Source organism: Lupinus angustifolius, chromosome LG06 (assembly GCF_001865875.1).
Source record: "Lupinus angustifolius cultivar Tanjil chromosome LG06, LupAngTanjil_v1.0, whole genome shotgun sequence".
Classification (NCBI taxonomy): domain Eukaryota; kingdom Viridiplantae; phylum Streptophyta; class Magnoliopsida; order Fabales; family Fabaceae; genus Lupinus; species Lupinus angustifolius.
In genome coordinates this window covers 16,177,868-16,204,641 of record NC_032014.1, presented here as the reverse complement: position 1 = coordinate 16,204,641, position 26,774 = coordinate 16,177,868, and the positions used below count along the sequence as shown (strand labels likewise).

The 26,774-nt window shown below is 36.3% G+C and overlaps 1 long non-coding RNA gene across 1 annotated transcript; it reads left to right on the top strand.

The window, feature by feature from the left end:
• Positions 4,095–25,983, top strand: LOC109350068. Its single transcript, XR_002108066.1, has 3 exons — positions 4,095–4,108; positions 4,989–4,992; positions 25,921–25,983. It is a non-coding gene; the product is annotated as an uncharacterized LOC109350068 (long non-coding RNA).

The window sequence follows — 26,774 nt, the reverse complement described above, 5'->3', positions numbered from 1 at the left end:
CAATCTGCTGCACTAACACTTTGGTAACATAATATTAAAATCAATAATATTCTCCTAATAACTAATTCACCCCCCTCTTCATTGGCATCTTGAACTTACAATTGGTACTAGAGCTTATTTTGAGTAATTTATTCTCAAATCTGATCCTGTATTTAAGACGGCCTCAAGATCATTTATTGGAGAACGTTCCAACATCAATCGCCCTCCAAGCTTTGTTGGAGAATGCTATGACTTCTGGAAAATCAGGATGAGAATCTTTATAGTAGCTCAAGACCTGGATATTTGGAACACGATTGAGGAAGGACCTTATGAACCCTTCACCATTGTCAATGATGAAAGGGAGGTACAACCAAAGTCCTCATGGAATGATGAAGACAAAAGAAAGTGCAATATAATCTCAAAGCAAAGAACATCCTCACTCAATCACTTGAAATTGACGAGTTCTTCAGAGTGTCAAACTGCAAATCTTCCAAAGAAGTGTGTGATACTCTAGAGACTACACACGAAGGAACTGAGGAGGTCAAAAGCTCGAGACTCAATACTCTCTCCCAGGAATACGAAATGTTTCGTATGAAGCCTGGAGAGAAAATACTTTATCTTGGTAACTACTATGCTCTTGTGATAGTAGATGATTTAAGATACACTTGGACTCTATTCTTGGTACACAAGAACGAGGCATTTAATGCCTTTATCAAATATGCTAAAAGAGTACAAAATTAAAAATCCTTGAAAGTAGTTGCTATTTGAAGTGATCATGAGGGAAAATTTCAAAATGTTTCTTTTGAGAAATTTTGTGATGATAACGATATCACTCACAATTTCTCTGCTCATAGAACACCACAACAAAATGGTGTTATAGAGAAAAATAATGGATCGTTGGAGGAATTAGCACGTACAATGTCAAATGAAACTAATCTACCAAAATAGTTTTGGACAAATGTAGTAAGTACGACTTGCTATGTATCCAATCCAGTCTTAATCAGACATATTCTTAAGAAAACCCCCTACGAACTCTTGAAAGGTAGAAAAACAATTATTTCTCACTTTCATGTGTTCGACTACAAATGCTATGTGCTAAATAATGGTAAGGAAACCATGAGAAAGTTTGATACTAAAGCCGATGAAGGAATTTTCCTTGGCTATTCTCTTACAAGCAAAACTTTTCGAACTTTCAATAAGAGAACTATAGCCATGGAAGAATCTATTCACGTGACTTTTGTTGAAACTTATCCAACCTTGGAAGAAAAATCCATGGTCGATGATGATGACTTTCCTAGTCCATCCTTGGAAGAATCCATTAATGACATAACAACCAACACCGAGCATCTGAAAATAGATGACAACATACCTTCACAAGAAGAGCATATTCACTCTGGTTTACCAAAAGAATGGAGAATTCATCGATATCATCATATTGACAACGTCATTGGTGATATAAGTAAGGAAGTTTCTACTCACTTGAAACTGAATGATGCCTGTCTAAACTTGGATTTTGTTTCTCAAGTGGAACCATCCAAGATTGATGATGCAATCGAGGATGAACACTCGATTCTTGCTATGCAAGAAGAGCTTAACCAGTTTAAGAGAAACGAAGTTTTGGAACTTGTTCCTAGACCTAAAGAAAGACATGTTATAGGAACTCTTGGGTATTTCGAATAAATCAGATGAAAATGGCATCATTGTAAGATATAAAACAAGACTTGTAGCACAAGGACACAACCAGGAAAAAGCTATCGACTTTGATGAAGCCTTCGCTCCTATTGCTAGACTTGAAGCTATTAGATTATTGCTTGCAGATGCATTTTATTTAGATTTCTAGTTATGTCAAATGGATCTAAAGAGTCAATTTCTGAATGGAAATATACAAGAAGAGTTGTATGTCGAACAATCTCCTGGGTTTGTGGACTACAAGCATCCCTTTCATTTCTATAAACTTAAGAATGATGTCTATGGCTTAAAGCAAGCTCCAAGAACATGGTATGACCGTCTAACAAAAGTTTTAACCGATAAAGGTTTTACTGAAGGAAAGGTCGACACTACCTTATTTATTAAGAAAATAGATCATCATACTTTATTTGTCCAAATCTATGTCGATGATATCATTTTTTGTTCTACTAACGATCTTTTGCATAGTGAATTTGGTAAGATGATGCAAGGGGAGTTTGAGATGCCCATGATGGGAAAGTTGAACTACTTTCTTGGACTACAAATCAAACAACTCAAGGATGGAATCATTATTTACCAGTCTAAATATTGCAGGGATCTACTAAAACTCTTTGAAATGGACGACTACAAACCTATCGCCACTTCCAGGGGTTCTGGAATATACATTGACGTTGATGAGACTGGAAAATACATTGACATATCTAAGTATCAAGGTATGATTGGTTCCCTTCTTTATCTTACTATAAGTAGATTTAATATTATATTTAGTGTCTATTTGTGTGTACATTATCAGTCAAAAACCAAAGAGTCACATCTTATTGCCGTGAAAAGGATAGTAAAATATCTTAAAGGCACACTTGACGTAGGATTATGGTATCCTAAAGTAATTATATGAAATGTGATGAGATATTCAGATTCAGACTTTGCTGGATGCAAATTTGAGATGAAAAGTACAAGTGGTACTTGTCATATCCTTGGAAGTGCTCTAGTCCCTTGGTCCTATAGGAAACAAGCATGTGTCGCTATAAGTACTGCTAAGGCAGAATACATACCTGCAAGAAGTTGTTGTGCCCAAATATTATGGCTCAAGCAACAATTGTGGGATTGCAGATTATACCTAGGATGCATTCCCCTAATATATGATAACACTAGTGCTATAAACCTAACAAAGAATCCTATTATGCATTCCTGGACCAAACAAATAGATATAAGACATCACATCCTTAGGGACCATGTCCAAAAGAAAGATGTTCTCTTAGAATTTGTTGTTACACATGAACAACTAGCTGATATCTTTACAAAGCCTTTGTGTAAACAACCTTTCTATAAACTTAGACGAGAACTAGGCATACTTGATGAAACATATCTATCTTAACATGTTGATATATACATTATATGTGCTTCATTGTATGTATTTCATGCCTACTTGTACTTCAACATACTTGTTAATGCTTAAATTTCATTATTTTGGGGTATGTATTCTATTACCATGGAAGGGTAATCGATTACAGAGCATCAGCGGCATAAATTATTTAAAATCTAGCCAATGTAATCAATTACAGGATGAATTAATTGATTAACTCTCAAAACAGTGAGTTTGAGTAATCGATCACTCAATTGTGGTAATCGGTTATGCCCTGCACTATTTAAGGCAAAAATCAGATTTTTAAACTTCATCTTCTTCATTCTCCCTTCTTCCAAATATGGTAACCCCCCACTATTTCGAAAAACTTGTCTTCTCAACTGTTTTGCTTGATTTTTGTGGCGTTTCGTACTACATTTTCACTCCTGAACACATTGCTAAAATCATTTTTGTGTTTAGAGCTCTAAATGAAAAACCCCAAAATCTCATATCTTCAAAACCTAAGTTTTTCAAAACTCAACGATATGACTTCATCCTGTAGATCCAAGAAGCAAGAACCAATGTGACTCAACGAAGGCAACAAAACCTGAATGAAGTCAACACATTGGATTTATCACGTATTTTGGGAAATGAGGATCAATGCAGAACCTTCAAGGATCACTTCATGCAATGACCCATTTTCATCTGAAGTATGGTATGTTATGTTCCTTTGAGGATAACAATTTCATTTTCTAACTCTTTTTGAACAACAAAAACTCTCTGAATTTTGCGAAATGCACTGTTCATACTATCCGGATCTCGTACATGTATTTTATTGCACTCCGAGTTTTAAGAAAAATAAAATCTTTTCATATGTCAAAGGAAAAGAGATTGACATAGACTTCAAAAATCTGAGTTCACTTTGCGATAACATACCATACATAGGAATGGTAGTCGAGTCTGGCATTCAATACGACCTAGAAGGGTACAACAAAATGGATTTCTACTATTCTATGTGTAGATAATCCAAACGGGAAATTGAAATGCGTAAGCAAAGCTCTTTCAATGACTTTGTGTGAAACTGAAATATTTTATCTGTTAGTAATTTAAACTTAGAGGATCGTTTGATTCATCACATGTTAAGCTAGTCCATAGTTCCAAAGTTTTCAAACCATTCACAAGTAAATGATATGAAACTACAATTGATGTATGCTATCAAACACAATGTTCCAATTAATTGGACATTGATGATAATTAGACAAATCTGGACCTTTAGAAGTGAGTACGAACCATGGCCTTATACTATTCTCATAACTGCCATGATCTACAAGGATCGTAGTGATCAACAAACTGCACATCAAGAAAATCCTTATGCTGGCTCTCCTACTCATCCCTCATTTCATGCTGAAACATCTTCTTCTGAATCCACTCCTATTAATCAAATGATAATGGACGAGTTGTCCTCGCTTAAGGGCCACATCACTACACGTATGGATGCTCTCGATATAGCGAATCATCATGTTGAAGTAGAGCTTAGATGGTTATCAAATCGGTTGGGATATATGGACTTGGACTCTCAAAAATTTGATACAGATCATCAGAAGTAGCAATCTAGCATTCTAGGACTTTACTTATGTATTTGATGTCGTTGTTGTTATTGCTATTTCAGAACTACTGTTTCCATTACTGTTTTTATTCGTGCTTTTGGATATGACTTCAGAATATCTTGCTGTTAAAATATTGGTGATGTACGAATTATGTTTCTAAACTATCGTTTCAAATGTTATGCTATGACATGACATCTAACTCTCTAAACATTTGATATTTTTCAAAAATCATACTACCATGCAAAATTATGACCTTGGCTTGTAAATAAGTCAACATATCTTGTTACCCTTTTTCTATATATATATATATATATATGTATATTGTGCTGGACAAAACTAGTTTTTCTTCTTTTAGATGAAGTGAAAAGGGGGAGAAAAGTTGGAGTTGTATTTTTCTATCAAACCATTTCAAACACAAACAATAAAACAAAGGGAGAGTATAAAAGATAGGGAGAGCATATTCGAACTTTCAACAAAGTTATATCATCTACATATGCTGAACCTCATAAAAATTCAAGATCTCAATTTTCAAAAGATATTGGTTTATCATCATCAAAAAGTGGGAGATTGTGAAGAAGATCTTGCTCGTGATCTTGGCATGATTTTGATGAAGACACCAAGATCACAAAAAGAAGAAAAGGAAGAAGACCATGAAGACATAGAAGATTCAAGCTTCAAGCGCAATATAGATTTAGTCTTCATATAGGCAGTTCTATTCTTACACTCACTTCAGTATTTAGTAGCAATGTTCAATTAATCAAAGAATGAAAATCATTTTTAAAAGAATTGGATATGTCAAAAATGCAAAGTCAAATTGCTAAGTAATTGATAAGTTCCAAAAATACCTAATTTTCATACACTTCTCATGACATTTATCCTATGCAATATGTGAAAACCAACTTAACTCAACACTTTTTAGATGAATTTTGTGTATTTAAATAATATTATTTTTGATCATCTCTTGTCCAAGTTTTCCTTGAACTTTGTAGGAAATTGAATCAATAAAAATGAATCCAAAAGATAGCCAAAAGTTCATGCCAAATCACAAGTCAAAAGCTCAAAAAGAAATGCTCAAAACAATCAAGCTAAGCATGGCATGTTGTGTGCTTAGTTTGTCACCAAAAATATGACTTAGGCTTGAAGAAAAGTACCTTACCTCACCTTGAAGAAACTAAGCTAGATATGCAAAGCAAATCACAACTCTGAAGCTTACCTAAACTTAAAGAATTCATGCCAAATGTGCCAAGTAACAAACTCAAATCTACTCAAGAATCATGTAACAAAGGTTGCTTCAACTTGAAGAAAGGTAGGTCCCTTCACCATGAAGGAACCATGCAGGCATGCATCATGCACAAGGGGCCATGCGCCTAGGCAGGTTGACCAAACCTAGTCATGAAGAAAGCTTGGCCAACTCGTCAAGCAACTTGTCTATTCTTTACTTGAAGGCCAAATACATGACCTCATGCATGCAATATGTTATGAACAGCCAAGTAGGAGGTGTCAACATGCATGTAAGATAGTCCACAATAGGCTGTCCAAGTTAGCTGGCCAAGATGGGACAAGCTGCTGACCCACCAGCTATGGGTGTGCTAAACCGCCTAACCAGGATGTTGGGTGGTATGGAAAGGGGGCCAAGCGGCCCTCCTGGTGCCTATAAATGGCACACCCATTTCCTCACTTTTACAACATTGTGCATATCATTTTTCTTCTCATTTTTGGTTCTCTCTCATTTTAGGTTGTTTTTAGGAATTTAGTTCGTAGAAATTCACAGGGAATGGAGTTGTAAAATAAGGTACAAAAACATGATTTTGTAACCTCATTGGAACCAAAAGTATCTAATCTTTCGATGGATGGCTAATGCTCCAAAAAGTTGGATTATGGTGTAACTTTCTTGTACTCTTCATCTTTTTTTATTTATGATAGTTATTTCTTTGGTTAATTTGATTCTTTAAGAAGTTCTTAATGCGGTTTTAGCTTGATCACCTAAAGCTTGATTTAAAGATCCAAAGAACGCTTCTTCTTAAAGTATTGACAAGTGAACTAAAAAGTATAACCTACACCTTAGTTCATTTGCCATATCAAATCATCTATTTTAAGCAACTTATGTTCAAGGCTAAATATTGTTAATGGAGTCTGAAGTAGGATGTGACAACCTACTCCAACGAGTGACAGTTAATTATTATTTAATTTATTACATAAGGTTTGAAAATCATCTTATCATACTAGGAAACTAGATGAGGGATTTAGACATGGTGCATGGAATCAACCAATGGATAACACATAACTGGTATAATTTTCATATTGATGTTGTTCAAGAAATTATTTTACCACTCCAACTATATTCTCCTCTTGAATTTGTAAATAGTTAGTTTCTTTACTATTTCTGGTTTCTTATTTGATAAAATCACCAAAATACCTTTATGTGTTACTTTCTTACTTTTGATAAAAGATAGAAAGTATGAGTAAATTTCTATTAGGAAATTCCTTTTGGTTCGACATAACCCTATACTATACTACAATTGAATCTTAAAAGAGTTGCAAGTGTAAAATAGTAAAGTGTTAACTTATAAATTTTATTTGTTGATAAATGATTCCTAAAAACATAAGTTCAAATCAATACATGGTTTGTAACTTTGTATATAGGAATAATATGCAAAAAGTACAATCCAATCAATGGATTGGTACTTAAACAATAAAAGAGTGATGAACAATAACTTTAACCGCTAACAGTTACTTCATGTCATTTATTTTCCACATCTAACTTTTACTTTCTACAACTAACATTTACTTTCTGTCATTTACTTTTCAGCAGCTAACATTTATTGATTGCTTTATTATTTTATTGTTTATACCAACCCTTTCAAAGAAGTGGTATAATGAACTACTAACTTTATTCTTTTGTTAATTTATTCTTTGATATCAACCTTTCATAAGAAATAGTATGATTAACTTAATAAAATGAGACCGACCTTTATGGTATTGTTAAAAGAAATCTGAAAAGGGAGTAAATAAATAAAGTCACTAATTAAATTGTTCATCACTCATCATTCTTTTTAAATATAAATAAACTTGCAACAACTCGAATTAATCCTTCAACAAAGTGACACATTTTTGTTGTTGAGGGGGGAATTCCCGTTGTGGAAATCTGCTTCTTTCTCAATAGTAATGAGTTACTTGACTTGACTAACAGATTACCAGCACTAGGTAATAGGTTACCCGAATTAGAGGCAAATGGTAACATGTTATTGGAACTGCGTAGCAGGTTACCTGACAGAGAAAATAGTTACAAAGCAAAACTAAATGATGTAACCGATTAATTCAATGTATTAATCGATTACCATCTTGGACAGAAAATTTTAGGGTAATCGACTATCACTTCGTGATAATTGATTACACAGAGCTGTTGAAACCAAAATTTCAAATTCAAGTGAACAACTTTCATCCAAAGTGAATAGGTTTCATTCCAATAGTGTTTCATCTCCATGGAAGGTTATCATGGCGGTTTGGAATCCTATTTAAAGGCATTGAGACATCCAAACTCCAAAGACACCATAACACATGAAATACATAATTGCATACAATGACACAAAACTTTCAAACACTTAGTAAACAATTTTCTACACATTTTTCTTAAGCAACTTTTGTTTCTAAATTTTCATATATTATGAAGTTGCTTAATAAAGTGCAAAATGTTCTAAACTTTCAAGATTATTGTATACTAAGTATTCATATTGTGAGATCAAGTATTGTAAGTTATAGAATTGTCAAAACTTGTAAAGGCAATCGAAAGTCATTGTTATATTCTTCATCATGGTTGTAAACCTATCAACACAAGGGTGTGTTGAGAAGTGGAAAATAGTTCACTTGAAAAGGGAATTTTCAAGGGTAGATAAGTTTTGAGTGTGTAAGGTACAAAAATATCGGGAAGAGAAATTGTAATTACAACTCAAATTATCTAGTGGAAAAAGCTCTTGTGTGGCAAGATTACTGGATGTACCCTTTGTTGGACAAGAAGGCGAACCAGTATAAAAACTGTTTGTGTACTCTTCTTCTACTTTGTCATTTAATTTTACTTTAATTGGTTGAATTCTGCATAAACAATATACTGCACTTACACTTTGATAACATACAAGAAAAATCAGCCATATTCTCCCAACAATTAATTCATCCCCCTCTTAGCTGACATCTTGAACTTATAGTGATAACTCGTTTGAACAAGTTTAGTATTGGATGTGTTTGACATTACATTAAAATATTATTTCATAGAATATAAAGTATCAGATGAATTAATAATCTCCCCCCATTTAATTTCTTTAAAAATATAAGGCAATTAAACATGAGTTACCATTAGCAATTTATGCTCACCAAATTTAATTATTTTTTCAAGAATAATAAGATTAAAACTATTGGTTAACAAGAGCTCTAAATTCATATAGAGCATAGGGTGAATAGGTGATTAAAATTACAATTAAATTCGATTTGAAATACAAAAGCTAATCTCAAAATCTACTGGCATATGTAAGGCGTTAGCTCCCCTCGCTTCGCTCAATATGAAAACCCCGATAACCTAGTATTGGTAGTAGCATCAGTCACTTTCCCCTCCCTCTATATGAGTTGAGAGTCTGAGGGGAAGTCTACTAACTGTAGGGCAACTACACCTGAAGATTTTTGTATTCTTCAATAATGCTTTGTTGGTCACCGCAGCGAGGCATCGTTGATAACATCGCCTGTTGTGTTGTTGCTTTAGCCTAGGAGCCAACCTAGCTAAGGTTCACTACTTTTCATTTTATTTCCTTAAAAATGAAAAGTCCTCATCCTCACCTGCTGCGAGCACTTTTTATTTGTTTGTTTGTTCTTTGTGCGAGTGAAGTCCTTCTCTAATTCATAGTGGGACCTGCTGTTCATTAATAGGGCTTCTTCCTTTTCTATCTATTAGGAACTGCTTTCTTTGCATTTTGCATTTGTCTTCCAAAAACCCGTTCTTGCGTTTCTTTCATCAACAAATGTGGCAAACTACTAGTGGTCTTTTCTTCAACTAGAAGATCTCTACTCATGTCTTTAGAAAGCAAGAGTCCAACTATTGGAGTAAAGGCATGGCTTTAGTTAAGGTAGCGAGTGACTTTCCGGTGAGATGGATCAATAGTAGTTAGATTTAGATAAACTAAAGACGCCCAATTGGAGCTCATTGGTTTAACAGGAAGAGGAGGAAAGGATAATTTACTATGAGAGTGCAGGGATTTGCTCCTCAATAGGTATCAGGGTACAGAAAGAGTACATTGACACATATTGCTTGGTCGCTTGAATAATGGCTTTCTACCATGTTAGTGAGAGCAGAGTCCAAAGCAAAACCAATTAAGCCATTATAATTATAGTATGATAATTAATTCATTGGTGGCAAATCTCTAAGCCTGTAGACAGATATCTGTCGGGACCCGAGGATAGTGGCGATGATGAGGTTCCCATGATGACGACATGCAACGTCATATCCGTCCGAATAGACTGAACATCTAAAGAGATCATCGTTGAGCTAGACCGGAAAGATGAATACCCAGCTAAGGGTGAAATAGCCCAAGACTTTAAGGGGTTATGAGAATGAGGTACAGGTCTCTATCGATTTAGACGGTCGTGGACCCCCAAAATAGGTCGTCATTCAAAGCATGAGAAAGCCTTATTTAAGAAAGGTAGGAGTAGGAGGGAGTAATTCTGTTAGGAAAGAAAGGTAAAGGTGTGGAATGGAAGACTTTCTTGAAAGGGAAGCCGGTGGCCAGACCAAGAGGAGATGGTACCGTTGGGGTTTACGACAGATTCTCAAAAGTCTAGGAAGAAATGACTCAATATATAGGGTGACTAAGAAATTCAATTTACATCCATTCTAGTGAATAAGGGAAATGGAACTAAGGCTTTTCAAATCTTCGAATGATAGTACCTAGTGCGACCTTGTTATACTCTATAATGAAAGGGATAAGCCTTAAACTAAAGAGGGACATCCTTCGGGGTCAAATCAGGAAGGAACTTTGCCAAAGAATACATTCCAATATGGTGTTTACTATGATTCTTAGTCGAATGAATGAGTCCTCAACATTGGTCCTACCAGTAATTCTTTGCTCACGAATAGCCTCATGAGATTCGCCTTTCTTACGTACTAAAAGGAATCAATGTCGGCTACTGCCGAGTACCTGTCGGAGATAGACGAATGTGAATTAATATAGTATGTTTGAAAGGGACTAAGCCATCTCATTGAAGATGATTACTTCTATTGTCTCGAGAAAAGAGAAAAAGTATAAGGAATAGGACAGGTTGCCCTAAGGTAAGTTACTTCTTGACCATTAATTCTTTGCATATTTAATAATATCTAAAACTACTACCCGCATGTGAGTCATCAGCCTATCAATATCCAATATCAACAGGGGATGCTATTTGGTCCATGTCTTATGAGCGAAAGGGGTAGCTTTTCGTAATCTGACAATAAAAAAAATAAGGGAGAGACTCACCCTAACTCGAGTGTTCGAGCGATAGAAATAGAATTGGTTTGTCTTTAATTTAATACAAAAAGGCAGATGATAGGAACTAGCGATCCTTCCACTTGAAGTGAAGCATACTATTAGATGGGACTCCATTTCGAGTAAGCTACAGTCTCTTCTTTTACGTATTCGTTTCGAGATGGATCTGACACCAGATTACCTTAATGACTTAAAGAAAAAAAGCATTAGTCTACTGGTCGTATCTAACCAGCGTCTAAAGAAATGCCAATAGATCAATTCATACACAACAAGACATCTTTCGTTTATGCAATAGAAGAGAAGCTCATAAAGCCATCACAACTAAAGAAGGCCTTACTTTCCCTTTGAAAGTGGCTTTGTGAGTTCTTGATACTGAATATCAAGCCTCTTTCATCATTCTGCTTAAGATATCCTTCCTTATTGTAGGGGAGAAATGATGGCACCGCCCTGACATAGAATGGAATTGATGAGGTTTACCCAGATCTTTATCTTCTATTGATGAAGAGCTCGTGACTCTTCGCCTTGTTGCTCGCATGAGTGAAGGGAAATGAAAGTATCTTTATTTCTAGGTTCACTCGTGAAGGTAAAAAGATTATCGTTGCTTTCCCCTTTCCTGATAGGTATGGGACGGTCCTTTTTCTCACCTTCAAATCCAGCTATTCCAACTCCCTAATAGAATTAATGGCAGTTGGCTTCATGTCTTGCTATTTTATAGTTGTTAACAATCCATATATGATAATAGAAAAGGGAGTATCCAACACACTATCAGTTGGAACAGAAGAAGGTCTTGAAGAGCTTTCTTGAGGGATTACAGGATGAAGCTCTAGTACAAGACCCTGACTTCTCCTTTTTAATTGAGCTTCCCTTGGGAGCGACTGACATCTAGCTCCTGAGTTCGTTTGTTCACTCGCTTTTCACTTTGACTTCCACCAGACCAAAAGAGAGATCACCCAATGGCATAGATCAAGAAGCTTCCACTTCCTTGTTTGTGCTTCTCTAAACCTCTTCAATCCAAACAACTTTCATTTGAAGTCGGCTTGACTTGCTTCTATCTCTTGTGCTAACGCTACTGTGCCTTCCGTCCCTGATTCAGAGTCAGAAGAAGAAAGTTTTTTTCTCCTTAATCGATCGGAGTTTCGCGCTTCAAGTTTCTTTCATATGGACATACATCAAGCTCTTCTTTGGGAAGACCATCAGTGATGACTAGCCTTCATTGCCTAGTAGCTCATCTCTAGCTCTCTGTTTCTCCTCCATAACACCTTACTCTCTCTCCTTGTGCTTTGATGTGGATCTTAGGTAGAAATAAGAGAAGCTGAGAGATTCACCTGCAGGAACGTGCTCCAGTCTAAGGCCTTAGCTGACGTACGATACCCGTCCACCTTCAAAGGGGAGTTATGTAGACATATTTTTTATTTACATTCGTGTTTGGAGTAGGTGATAATGAGGAACAACAAGGAGATGGCTTTTTTATCCAAAATAGTGTGGTGTGGGTAGCCTGTTCCAATCAAGCATAGCGATCAATGAACGATTGATTCCTCTTCTTATTACACAATATTCTTGGATGAGATAGATGGTGGGAACAAGGAAGCGAATTCTTCATTTTTTCTCGATCTACTGCTTGCTTTTGCTTATCCGACGCACTCACATCAAACTACTTAAACTGGGATGGGACCAATCATATTGATTGCCTATCCTACCTAGCTCTAACAATTGGTTTGGTTGTTGACTGACAAATCACAAACTTTTTCCTCTCAATCGGAGAGGTCTCTAGTCCCCAGTTCTATTAAATTTCCTTATTTATTATCTTACCAAGGTAGCGTACTTGCTTACTTGTTAGAGTAAGGAAAGCAGACAGTCTATTGCGGTTCTTCACTTAAATCATAGGAAGCAGAGAGGACTGGAACTGGATACCATAAGGCACATGAAACAACATGAAAAGTGTCGGAAAAGAGGATGTGACCATGAAGAGGTTGGGCTGGTTTTGAGCTGCCCTTAAACTGATTCTCTCTTTCGGTTTGGTAGCAGACACCGACCAAGATAAGCTAGGTTGGGAAACCTTATTCGTATTCAATACGATAGGATAGGCAAACAAAGCAAGGCCTGGAGTGAAAGCGTCTGGGTGAAGAGATTTTCCCAAGGAAGCCTGCCTAGGAGGATAAGAGAAGAGGCATGAAGACAGGCTTAGCTCTTTTCAGGCTGAGAAGGTTGAATTGAAAACTTTCACCTGGTGTTGGAGAAAAGATGTTTTGGTTGAATGCTTTCTGTAGAGAGAATATTTTAGGTATTAAGTGTCTGGTTTGATAAAAGAACTAGGAGTGAGCACGGAAAATACAATCTGTAGGACCCGACCTCAACAATTCGAGTAGTAGAAGGCTTTATTTTATATTATGGAGATAATTCGTCAACCACAAAATCAAACTTATAAGGAAAGCCCATCGAAGAGATAGAACTACCTCGGCCTATTCCCTACCATATCTTGGCTATGGATCTTAAGATATTTCCTTAAAAAACTAATTGCCGATCCGACATGGAAGATAGAACAAAATGGGTCTCAATACAGATCCTCTCACTTTGGTCAAGGTGCTACGCTCCTCATTGACTAGAAAAGATTGAGATTTAATCGCTTACTAGAGATCCTGAGAAGCTCAGAATGCAACCAAGCCCTAGTTCCCACTCTCTTTCAATTTTGGTGGATCCTAAGGATCCGTTTGATTTATAGAAGGATCAGGTAGAACCCCTATCCGACCAATGGATCTTCCAACTAGAATTATCAAGGACTTGACCTCTATTAAAGCAGTTGCTAAATTGATATAGTGATCCCTTGAATTCAATGCATCCATGGAACCAATCATAGATTATGGAGCAAACGTAATCATAAACAAGCTTGGCTTTTAGGCAAGGGAGGTATAGGCTACAAAAGAAAAGATAAAGTCTTTCCATTCCTACAACTTCTCTATCTTGAGCAGTCAATAGTCTTTACCTTTACAAATTTATACGCGTCAGCGAGAAAAAGTGCTTATATAGACATCATCTTGATGGAAATTCCAATGGATGTGATTAATAATCTAGCTCGGGCTTCCTTAGTTTTCTTATGTAGTTACATGGTAAAAATATAATCATTGGATGAACGCTTAACGCCCCCTTAGCAGCCAGTTGCTTCAAATTCATCGAATTCCCTTCCCTCCCCATTTGCTGAAAGCACTTCCTATAGCGAACCTGGTAAGGAACATCACGGGTAGGCTGGTACAAATTTCTGTACATCAGTAACAACATAGGCATCCGAATATTAAGTAGGAAATTCCTTCATCTCATATGATGTGGGTAAGGTACACAAATTTCTTTCCATTTCCAGGTAAAATGATTGGAGACGAGTTTGAGTTTTATCAACATACTCCCCTCGGTTCTCTTGGAAAAACTAGGGTAGAAACTGAGCTTGTGGAAAGATCCCGCCTATGGAAAGAATGGTGTCTTAGAAAGTTGTTGAATGCGGATGATGACTAGCTTGGATTAGGATCAAAACACCATTTGTGGCACATTTTCACCTAATTAACTGAAGCAGAGGCATGATCCGAAGTCTTCGACTCAGGCTCAGACGAACCGAGAGTCCTTTCTATCCTATCCTTAGTCACAACGAATTAGACTTTTTAGCTATACCTCTGCGCATAAAAAGAGAACTTTTTATCTCCAAATTCACCACCCAATCTCGTGTTGCGTGGCTTTCACTAACCACTGTGCCCCTCTAGGCTAGCGTGTTTAACCCTCACCACTTGCCACTTGGAGTTTTCTTTGCCAACATGTTCTGTAGGTTCACATGGGTAACCAAAGACTAAGAAGGATATACTGGAAGTTTCCTAGCATCCCGAAGTTTTGCTGATAAGTCAGCCTCTGAAATAAGTACGCCTCTGAATACCTCATGAAACTGCGCACCAAGCTCAAACCAAGCCATCAACTAATCCGAACTCGAAATTCTGTAGTTGCTGAACGTAGCCAACAAGTAGGGCAAGTCGAAAGCAAGGGTATCAGATCGAGCTTTCTTCTGGGTGTAGCACCATAGCCCTATGTTCTAATTCTTTCTGCTTGGACCAATGCCTTAGCCTTGAGTTATTCCGCTTCTAGCATTGATCCCGGAGCTGGAAAGAAGGATTGTTTTTCTGTCTAGTTTATACGGTCTTGTCTATGATGGAGTATAGAAATGTGATATGTGTTATCTCAAGTTCAGATAACATCAGTAACCACTTCGCCAATCTCTTAAATAGGGCAGGGCATACTTTTAAATTCTAAAACATATCTTTATTAAAATGCATTCATACGTGGGACCCACGTACTGCCAGATGGAACCAAAATCCCATATATCGAGTTTGGAATGGTCCTTCCAAAACATAGTCCGGATATAGAATGATCCAACCCCTTACAGTCCCATCATATCGCGCATCCGATAGTCAATAGTCAATGATCACAACCAGAGTCAGCAAGTGCTTCATTCATTGTAAGACTACTGAGTGTAAGTCTCGCTCATTGAATTGTCGTGGTGCTACCTTGAGAAAGGGAATCCCGACCTCCATCTTTATGTTCATGTCCTCATCTTTGTGATGCTTGATTTTTTTATCGTTTGTTTGCTTGGCAGCTTTTCCATATCTTCCAGATAGTCACCGCGCCATTAATAGCCATCAAATTGCCCTCTCCCCTCAAGATGGCCCGTCTTGCTTCTGCTTGATGGAAACCAGGATTCAAACCTGCAATGTTCAGGTCATGAGCCTGACAAGTTAACTAACTATTCTACCCTGCTTCTTTTACTATTCCCAGCTAGGGGACCGTGGTTGCTTGGCCGGGATAGAACCAACGCAGAGTAAGTAAGCGACAGTCTAACGACCCCCTAACGTAGGTTGGAGCTATGAAGCTAACCTGCTTTACTATAAAGGACTTTTTAATTTCAGCTTGCTGACTAGGGTTGGCAGCAAAATTCTTCACGAGCCCAGAACATAAGAGAAATTTGTTGAGTTCATAAGCCCCCTTAGCTTAGAGAGAGGGGCGACTTTCTTGTGATAGTATTTGCGAATGAGCAAGTTGGGGCCGACAACTAAAGAGTAGCGAGACGGACTGCAATTGCAAGTAGTTGACTTGCTTACTTGTTAGAGTCAAGAGGAATATGTTAACTTTCATTAATTTTATATTCTTATGGAAAGTGAAAGTTGTTTAGTATGAGGTTCGCTTCACACCTCGCAGTGCTTACACCTCTCGCCAATCGAAGTTCTATTCAAAATCCTCGTCTGTCGATGAAAAGGGCCCTTGATACTTATTGCTATTGTTAAAATGCATCCAGGATAGTCTCTGATCAGATCTCCATGCGATGCGGCATTCTGATATTATGATTTGGAAAGTTAGGGCAGAACCATCAAATCCCCACCGGTTTGGAAGACCATTTTGTTTTGACCAATTCATTACGACACCTAGTCACAACGTCAAGCGCGTCATCTTTAACCTTTCAGAACTTGAAGGGTACTGGGCAATATGATGAGAAAGGGCACTGGGTCTGCTTTCGTGATAATGCCGGATGACAGAGAGGACAAGATGGTCTTGGAATATGTCCGATGGTGGACGTTTTCTTACTTATCACAACGAATCAACAAGTTGTTGACATTCAAAGAGATGCAACTCTCTGATCAAGAAAGAGTTGGGAGTCGAAGTCCTTCTCCTCCTGAACCCACATACATATGGACCCATTTCCGAGCAGGGGATGCCACCCGAATTATCACAATATAGGAAAGGTCACCAGCCAAGGCAGAAGCAAATAAACCCGGACTATGAAAGGAAAGGGAGATTCAGCACTCGTCATCTTGACTGTCCATTACCTTTGAAAGAAATCCATACCTTCATGGACCCTCGTTTTAAGCAACACAACACCAGAAAAAGTCAAAGATACCACATGAACGAACTAAGCAACATGGTCCACAAGAGTAGTAGCATTTGGTGTGGGAGCAAGGAGTAGTTAATGGAAGGACCATAAATATACAATAAACATCAAGAGCCTTACCACCGAAGCATTTTCATTACTTTCCACAGAAGGGAGCGTCAACAAAGTTGAATACACAAAGAAAAACGACCAATGGTATGTAAGTCTCTTCAAGAGTGAGCTTGCACTGCTGTTCCACTTAGGTAAAGACCATATCCCTCTATCCAGCTTAGGCGTATCGAGAGTGAACAAGCAGATTAGAGATTCTTTATATATATATATATATTATTTGATTTCATTTTCTGCTCTTGCTTGTGCCTGTTGTTGCTCCTTGTGTTCCCATTGACTTCCGCCGAATACGAAAGGTAAAAAGCAAGTCAATCTATTAGCCATCTCCCTTTGGATTCTCTTTAGATCGTGGACTCATGCTTCTTAAGTTAAGGGAAGAACTTCATTCCGCTCGTTCTAGACATACTCTAATCTCCTAACAAGCAATAGAAAGAAGGAAAACAAGGAGTAAACACCTTAGCTTCCGGGATGTCTCAATAATGGGACCCACCCATACATAAGATAAAAGAAGATTGGGGCCACACACAAGGCTTAAAGCTACCGTATAACGGTCAGATTGACCCTCATACCACATGGAACCTCTCTCACTAGTGATGTAGTAGAAGACCCAGAGATTCACGACTCACTTCCAAACCAAAGTGGCCTTTCTTAAATACTTACTGGCCAATCCGAGTGTCCACTTTGGGCATTCATAGGAGGACGAACTGGGCAGGAATTAGGCAACCAAGTCTTACTATCAATGATTTCATACACAACAGTAAACTATCTATAATAACTAGCTATAGATCTATAGATGAAAATGACAGGGTTAGTCAGGACTAGTTACTGCTTCTTAACTGGAAGCAAAGCCAAGTTTTTGCTACTGAGAAGACTTGCTGCTAAACTAAAGACGAACTAGAATAAGCTACTTCTTCTTTATTCTTGAAGAGTGTAATGATTCTTTTAATTGATTGAAAGGGGGATCTCTCCCAATTAGGGAATGCCAGGACAACTTCCTTGTCAGAAAAGCTCTTCTCTCATATCTCTAAATTGTAACCAGTAAAGAGAGTCAAGTCTTTTTAATGACTCAGAACTTAACTAACTACCGAGACGAGACCAATGCTATCAAGAATAAGGAGTTCCGGTTCCCTGGCTAGAAAGCCATTTATTTAGAAGGAGGTTGTCAATGAAGAAAAGGTATCTTGAACCCTTACATGGAAAGAAGAATATAAAGGGCTTAGGGAAGGAACTAAACTCAATGCTGGGTTAATAGCTGGGAAGCTTGACTTAAGTGGATTCGACCCTACCTTGGCTACGAACGTATTCTCACTAAGAACTAAGAATTAGGCATTTTAAAGCAATTACCTTCTTAGCTCACTTCCTTGATTAGGGATTCACTTCTTTGCTTACAGAATCTCTTGATAAAATAAAGTCTAGCTACATAGATGGTTCGAAGGGATTACGAATGAAAAGGTGATGGCTTTCGATCCGTGGGATTTGATACCCTCAGATATTGCACTAGAAATGGAATGGAGGAGGCAGAGGTGACTACTAGGGTGGCAGTAGTTATGCATGCATTTGACTTGGGACCCATTCCAACATCAATTCATGTCCCTCCAGATCCAAAGATACGAATCAAAATATGAATGAAGCGCCTGCAGCTGTTCGTAAATAGATGACGCTAATAAAGCATTCAAGTATAGAGTTGACAAACGAATATTAGGCAGATTCCCATTGTGAGCTAGGAGTGAAGGCAAAGCTGAAAGCAGTTCAACCCACTTTGTATATTATAAATCTCATTTTTAATATAGAGATCATCAAATGAGACCAATCCCCTCCTCTCAAAAAAAAAAAAAAATAGTAGTGGTATCTAATACTGAACTAGATGCTGCAAAAGCCCCAACTCTGGCTCAAGAAAATAAGATGGTTTTGAGTCACAGGTTTTATCGGCTAGGCTGCTAATCTCTTTTTCCTAGAAATCCTCTGAGAACTAGATATAACTTTCTTTATTCGTAATGCTTGGCATTGTTTATATACTCAAATTTTCTAAAAGTGTCCCCAGGATGTGTTGCGCCGGATGTCGAAGATGGCATTTTCTTTCGCTAACTCTGCTTTTGTTGTAAAATCAATCCTTTCAAAAAGTAAGAATGCTATAACTAATAAGTCTAATTAGAATTTGGAGAAGGGCTAAGTGAAAGGTAACTTCTTTTAAATGCAATGAATATATATATTTATTAGAAATAAGATAGTTCCTCCATAAAGGAGTTCAAAGAGACATTAACCTATTCTAACAGTCCTGCATATTGGAGGTAAGCAGGTCTAACCTTATGGATAGAGCAAGGAGAGTAAACTCCCTAAGTAATATCTTTCTATTATCTGGGCCCAATGATATTAGATCCTCAAGCCTCCCTTCTTGATATTTATACTTTTTATGAGTAACTACTATCAGAAAGGCAGAAAGAGGAGGTTTTACCTACATAGGGTGCTGAACCAGGCTCTCCAAGTTAACTGCATATATCTCATGTAATGGCACTCTCAACTAGAAGGGTTGTACAAAATATTTCAGCGTGTAAAGGCTCTCCCAACTCAAAGTAAGAAATGATACTATAATACTAGCTAGTAAAAGACATGGGTTGTAAGGAGAACCCAATCCCTCAGGAAGGCAAATAGGAAACCATTAGCACTAACTTACAAAAAGCCTTACGTTTTTTATGCAGCTTGCTCCATAAGAAAAAGAACTAATAGTATCTACTGAAAGGGGTATTAGGCCTACAAAGCCAGGGAAAAACTTTCTCTACTGGCAAGGCAAGGAGCCCTTCCACATCAAAGGAACTTAAGCTTTCACTGACCACACATGCCTTTTTTGCTATAAGACGATCAAAATGCCTTATCGCTAATGATGCTAACTATACCTCACTTGTCTTAGATGAGTTAATGGTTCAATTAAATCATACCTGCCTAGACATGTATAAAAAATCAATTACAATCACGCCACCTGATGACCTAAAGATCGCGTGGTTACGCCTTAGGAACCGCTGATGGCTAGCTTGATAATGGTACAACCCTTTAGCTCATTAGGATTAGATAGTCTTAATAGTACTAAACTAATTAGAATATCCTCGTCAGATAGTTAACTCTTTACTCGAATATACAATTTTCTTTATCATTTGCCTTAGAACCTTATCTCATTCTTTATACAAGAAATTTTCTTTGATTTGATGGAAGGTGGTTCAAGGATGGGCCAATCAAGCCCTTTGCTGAAATGTGAAAGGTTAGCTGTAGGCATCCATGGTGGTCTTCATCTCTCCTAATGGTTTATGTAGCTCTACTGACCTCTCCATCTCCTTTTTTGTTATTTGAATTGGAAAGTTGAAAAGATGAAGGAAGATTCTATTAACGACGTCTCAAATTATAATAAAAGCTTGATGTCTTTCTATCACTATCATAAGTGATGATGAAGATCAAGGTGATGAGGTTAACCCATTACCAAATAAGCATACGACTATACTTGCCCCATATCTTAAACTAGACATCATTATGCCGATTCAAATCACATAAGGGCAATAAGAGCGGACTAACGCGTCAGCTTCTAGGACACGTTTTCCTGAAGCATTTCTTGATCCATCTAAGGTCAGGGAAGATATGGAAAACAAAATCTGCTTTGTTATCAATTAAAGGAAGAAAGAAGGGGCCGATCGTCCCAAGAATTGAACGAAGTAGGCTGTGGTGACCGAGAAGTAGCTAAGTATAGAAGAAGGGGCGGTAGGATGGTAGGCTCAAAGGAGGCGGGTCTTTGCATGTCTGGTGTACCTGATTGAGAGGTAGCTAGTCTATTCAATCAGCTAGCTATCCTATGCCTAACATTCAAGGTGGTTGGTACTAGCTCAGTTTCACAATGATCTTCTTTCTCACAGCAACCACCTTTGCTTTCTTTCTGGCTTGTAATGTTCTTTTACTTGATTGAATTAGCAGTGATAGGTTAGCTAATGGTAGAATATGCAGGACTGCAATAATAGGTTCTTGTCTAATCCTTGCTCTATCCATAAGGTTAGACCTGCTTACCTCCAATATGCAGGACTGCCAGAATAGGTTCTTGTCTCTTTGAACTCCTTTATGGAGGAACTATATATATATATATATATATATATATTCATTGTATTTGAAAGAAGTTACCTTTCATTTAGCTATTCTCCAAATTCCAATTAGACTTATTAGTTATAGAATTCTTACTTTTTGAAAGGATTGATTTTACAACAAAAGGAGAGTTAGCGAAAGAAAGTGCCATCTTCGACATCCGACATAGTGTATCCTGGGGACAATTTTAGAAAATTTGAGTATATAGAAATTGCCATACTTTAGGAATAAAGAAGGTTATCTCTAGTTCTCGGAGGATTTCTTGGAAAAATAGATTAGCATTCCATCTGATAAAACCTATAACCCAAAACCATCAAAGCATAAGAACTAGTTTGCCTATAGTGCTTTTTCAGTTAAGTCTAGATCAGATTCACTATATTAAAGCGAAAAGTAAGTAGGGCTATCTTAGACAGTGATATTCACGAGAAAACTTACTTCATTCATTAGTGAGAAGGTTGCTTAAGCTTTTGCTTTAGAAGTGAAGTACTCCTGACTGAACTTAGTATTTGTAAGTGAACCCCCTAATTCCTAGACCCTACTATCCTAGGAGCAGACCAAGAAGGGAGGGATGAAAGGCTTGTCTTTTATCATAACCTTCTTACTTTTGAGCTACCCTTTCCTGAAAGCGCAAGAGACCAATGAAAGGAATATCAAATGTAGTGCTAGTTTCCCCTTAAGCGCCCATGCTTACTACTAAAAAATAACATAAACAACACGACTTGGAATCCCCATTTCAGGAAAAGGTTGTACTAGCACCTCTCATTAAGTTAAGGCAAGAGCCCATTGCTAGCTCTCCTCCGGGCAGGCCTCCCCCAAAAAAAAAATTTTCTAAGCCTTTGTTCCGAGTTTTATTCTTAAATGCGGTCAGTTCATCTCATTGCAGATTATTTTTCCCTGTATTATCTGACACATATAGAAAGATAGGAATAAAGACAGAATTTAAGGCCGCATCACACACCATAAATATCATAAAAAATTGGAGACCTATGCAGAGGAGATGGAAATGGCACTCAGACCAGAAGGTAAGGAAAAAACCTTTAACAAGACTAAGAAAATGGTCATTTCCTTCTTATAAATAGAAGAAGCAACTACCTGCAGGTAGAATGAAATTGATGATTGATGGGTGTGCAAAAGGAAGCCCTGGCCCTCCTGGGATTGGAGGGATTGCAAGAGATAACCAAGGCGATTATTTTCTTTTTTTGGCACATGGGAAAAGCATCCAGTTTAGCTGCTAAACTTTAGGCAATAGAAAGACGATTAATGTTTTTTAAGGTTATGAAATAAAAGATGGTATCCTTGAAACTGATTCTGCAGAAGCTCTAATTTCGATTACAAATGCTGAGATTGAGGATCACCCGTGAAGAGATATGCTTTAAGACTGTGGCAGATCAAAGAAACTCATAGTGACCCCTGTTCATAGCCTTTCTAAGGCTACTTTTGTGCAGACTTCCTAGTTATCATACATTTGTAACTAACTACTAACAGAAACGGATCGATCGAACCTATAGTTAGTCCTCTTTCAATTAATTCCTTTCTCTTGACTCTTGAGGATCTTTTTCGGCTAGGCTTCTGTGTGTTCTTCCGAACAGTTCTAGAAAAAGGCTTGGCCTATTTCTAATTACTTTTGCTTGATAGCTTATCTGTTGGGGCTCATGTCCGTCTTTTTGTACTTGTACTTGAAGTACATCCAACCTTCCTCTATATGCTCTTGTCTTAATCAATCCTTTCTTCTTGTTTTCTAACTAGGGGTTGGAAGCTACGCTTCTCTAGTACATTCGATATCCTCTGGGAGAATAATGCCAATTCAGCCTTAAAGCCATAATCTAGTGGTGGTCCCTTACCCTTACAGAAGAGCTGAAGCGAGGGTGAAGGGGCCTTTCACTCATTCTTTAAAGCCCGACTTTGCTTTGAGCAGTAGCCTAGCTCGGAATTAATGAGTCAATCAATGTCCTTTAAGCTAAGACCTGGGATTGGGGGAGCCTGTATCAGGATGTTCGTCTAGCTAATTTGGTATGTCGTCAAGCCTTTGTCTATCTGTGTACCCAACCCGCATTTTACGAGCATGCTTACGCGAACCAATACGTCCATTTTTACGCGAACCCATTTTGGGTGTAGGTTTTGCCATACTTTATTAAATTTTTTATTTAGCAATTGAAGTCCAAGATCTATGGATATATCCATTTTATATGAAAACAAGATTCGTTACTATTTTCTAACTTTTCTATATTAATTGTACTCTTTTTATTAATTCTATATTAATTGTATTTGAAATATCAATTATTTTTTTTTATTTCTTTTTAATAGTTAGAATATATATAATAATTTAATATATATATTTATAAAACTTATATATATTATCTATATTATTTAATAAAAAATTATTTTATTTGTGCATTTAGTTCTTTTCTTTAGAATTGAAAGCCCTCCTTTGTGGAAATTTTATCCTTGTCTTTGTTTATGTCTTGAATTGGAACAAATTACTTAAGTTCGACCTTGCCTATGGATTAATCTACATTTTTGACAAATTTTACTAGCAGAGGCCCTTATTTTCATATTTGTCATTACTTAAATGAATCCCTAATCTCTTTATTGGAAGAAAATATGTTTTCTTTTTATTTTTCACTTATAAGAGTAAGCGTACCCCCCAAAAAAAATTTAAGTTGAAAAAAGTCTAATTAAATTATTTAGACTGCCATTTTAACTTTCGGGATCATATACATATAAAATATGAGTATGTCGAGTCGAATCCTTTCAGAAACATATACTAGACTCAAACAAAATAAGATTCTATAATATAAAGGGGAATCTGGAACATACCCTTGGGAAGTTATTCCATAATTAAAACTTCATGAATCCGTTTTATTTTGTATTCTTATTCCAATTAAACTTCCGTCACACATTCATTGTATGAAGAGTATTATTTGAAACCTATGTTTTTTTTCTCTTTTTTGACAAAAAATGGATAGAAGTTTATCATCTCATATAATTCGGATATCAGAAAAATTACCATATATAACATAAAACTTCTCCGCCTATTCTTTCTAATCGAACCTCTAGATCTGTTATTATACTTCTAGAAGTAGAAAGAATTACAATTCCCATTCCTCCTAAAATTTTAGGAATCCGTTGATAATTAGAATAGATTCGTAGACCAGGTGTACTGCTCCGTTTTAAAATTAAAACAGGTTTATACGATCCTTTCCTATTTCTTCTATATTGTAGAGTTAAAACTAAAAAATATTTGTCATTTTCCCGACGTTTTCTCACATTTTGAATAAAACCCTCTCGCAACAATATTTTAACAATGTTTTCGTTAATGTTAGTAAATGGTATTTGAACCGTTCCTTTTCTATTCATGTCAGCTTTTCGTATAGAGGTTATTATGTCAACGATAATGTCCTTACCTATGATAAACGAAAAAGATTATTATCCCTGATTTTTAATATAATCAACGTGCTCATTTTTCTATTGTTTATTCTAAGATTTTGATATCTTTTATTTATTTATTTTATTGAGGTGATCAAATATATATGAAATATATATATATATATATATATATATATATAGATAATAATATAAAAATTAATATAATAATTACTTCAAAAGTATATGTGTCGAGATATAATTTATTAATGAATCTATTTTATTCACAAATAATATATCTATGCCAGAGTTTCGCCTTATAATACCTCCGGTGCTAATGAAACAATTTTAGTGAAATTTAACTGTCTCAATTCCCTCACGATTGTGCCAAAAATTTGAGTTCCTTTTGGATTTTCTTCTTGATCGATGACGACCACATCATTATCATTATAGTATATTATCATACTGTTGATGTGTTTGAGTTCTTTACAAATACGTACAATTATAGCTATGATCACTTCTGATCTTTCTAAAGGTGTATTTGGTACAACTTCCTTTATTACAACAACAACAATGTCACCAATATAAGCATATCTCCGATTACTAGCTCCTATAATTCGAATACCCGTCAATTCGCGGGCTCCGCTGTTACCGAATACATTCAAATGGGTGTGAGGTTGAATCATATCATTTTTTCATCTTTTTTTTTCTTCAATTCAAGGGTTGAAGTAAAAAACAATATTTTGTGTTACAAAAAAAGAAACCTTCAAATGACATTTTTTTCATCCCAAATACCTCTTTGCTTTGGTTTATTTATCCCGAAATAATGAATTGAGTTCGTATAGGAATTTGGATGCTGCTATTGAAATAGCCTTTCTGGCTATATTTTTTGCGACTCCGCCCATTTCATAAAGTATTCTACTAGGTTTAATGATAACTACTCAATATTCGGGAGATCGTTTTCCCGAACCCATACGCGTTTCAATAGGAATTATTGTAATCGGTTTGTCTGGAAATATGTGAACCAATATTTGTCCTCCCCGACAGACAATTCATGACATTGCTCGACGACCCACTTATATTTGCCTAGATCTGATGCATGCGGGCTCAAGTGCCTGAAGAGCATATCGTCCAAAGCAAATATGATTACCTCGATAGGATATTCCTTTCATCCTTCCTCTATGTTGTTTACGGAATCTGGTTCTTTGGGGGTTATAGTTGATCTAGTTGATGGTTGGTCGTTTTTCAATTCCATCGCCATTACAGAACCGTACATGTGATTTTCACCTAATGAATAAAATAGTTCAAAAGCAAATAGATTTAGATTTAACTGATAAAATAATAGAAAATACATACATATCTTTAATGAAGAATATGATAGAATTGGGCAATGTTTTGAGATTTTATAGAACCCATTGGTCTATTGACAATTTGTATATCTTGTTTTGATATATAACTAAACATGTATTTTTATAGACAATTAGAAAATTGTTTCTATCTATATATATATAACTAGATTCAAATAATCTTTATTTTGAGAAAAATAAAGATTAAAAAATAAAATACAACGGATTAAAAATTTATGTAAAATACTTTTCGATTTATAAAATGTCCAATATATCTCTTACATCTTTTACGCAAAAATGTTCGATTTTCATAAGGTATTCTTGTCTGTTATTCAAAAGGTCAAATAATGTATGTATATTGGACCTTTTGAGACAATTATATATCCTGGGAGACAATTCTAATTGGTTGATAAAAATGGATTTCAATGCTATTTCTTTTTTATTTTCCTTAGTTTGTCAAATAGATCATCAAAAGTAAAATGGGGTAAATTAACTTTGTGTTGATTGTTTTCGAAATTAAAGTTTTCTTCGTCCACATGCAAAAAAGGAATAAATAAATCAATAAAATTTCGGGAGGCTTCAAAAAGTGCTCCTTTAGGAGTTAAATTTCCATTTGTCTATATTTCGAGAAAAAGTATTTCTTGTTTTTTATTACCATTCACGTAAGAATGAATACTATGATTTGCATTTCCAACAGATATGAATACAACATTTATAAGATAACTTTTGTCTTGAAATTTAGTTAGTGTTTTTATACGATATCCGCGATTTCTCACGATTTCTAATCTAATACACAAATTAATGGGTTCTGTTATATTA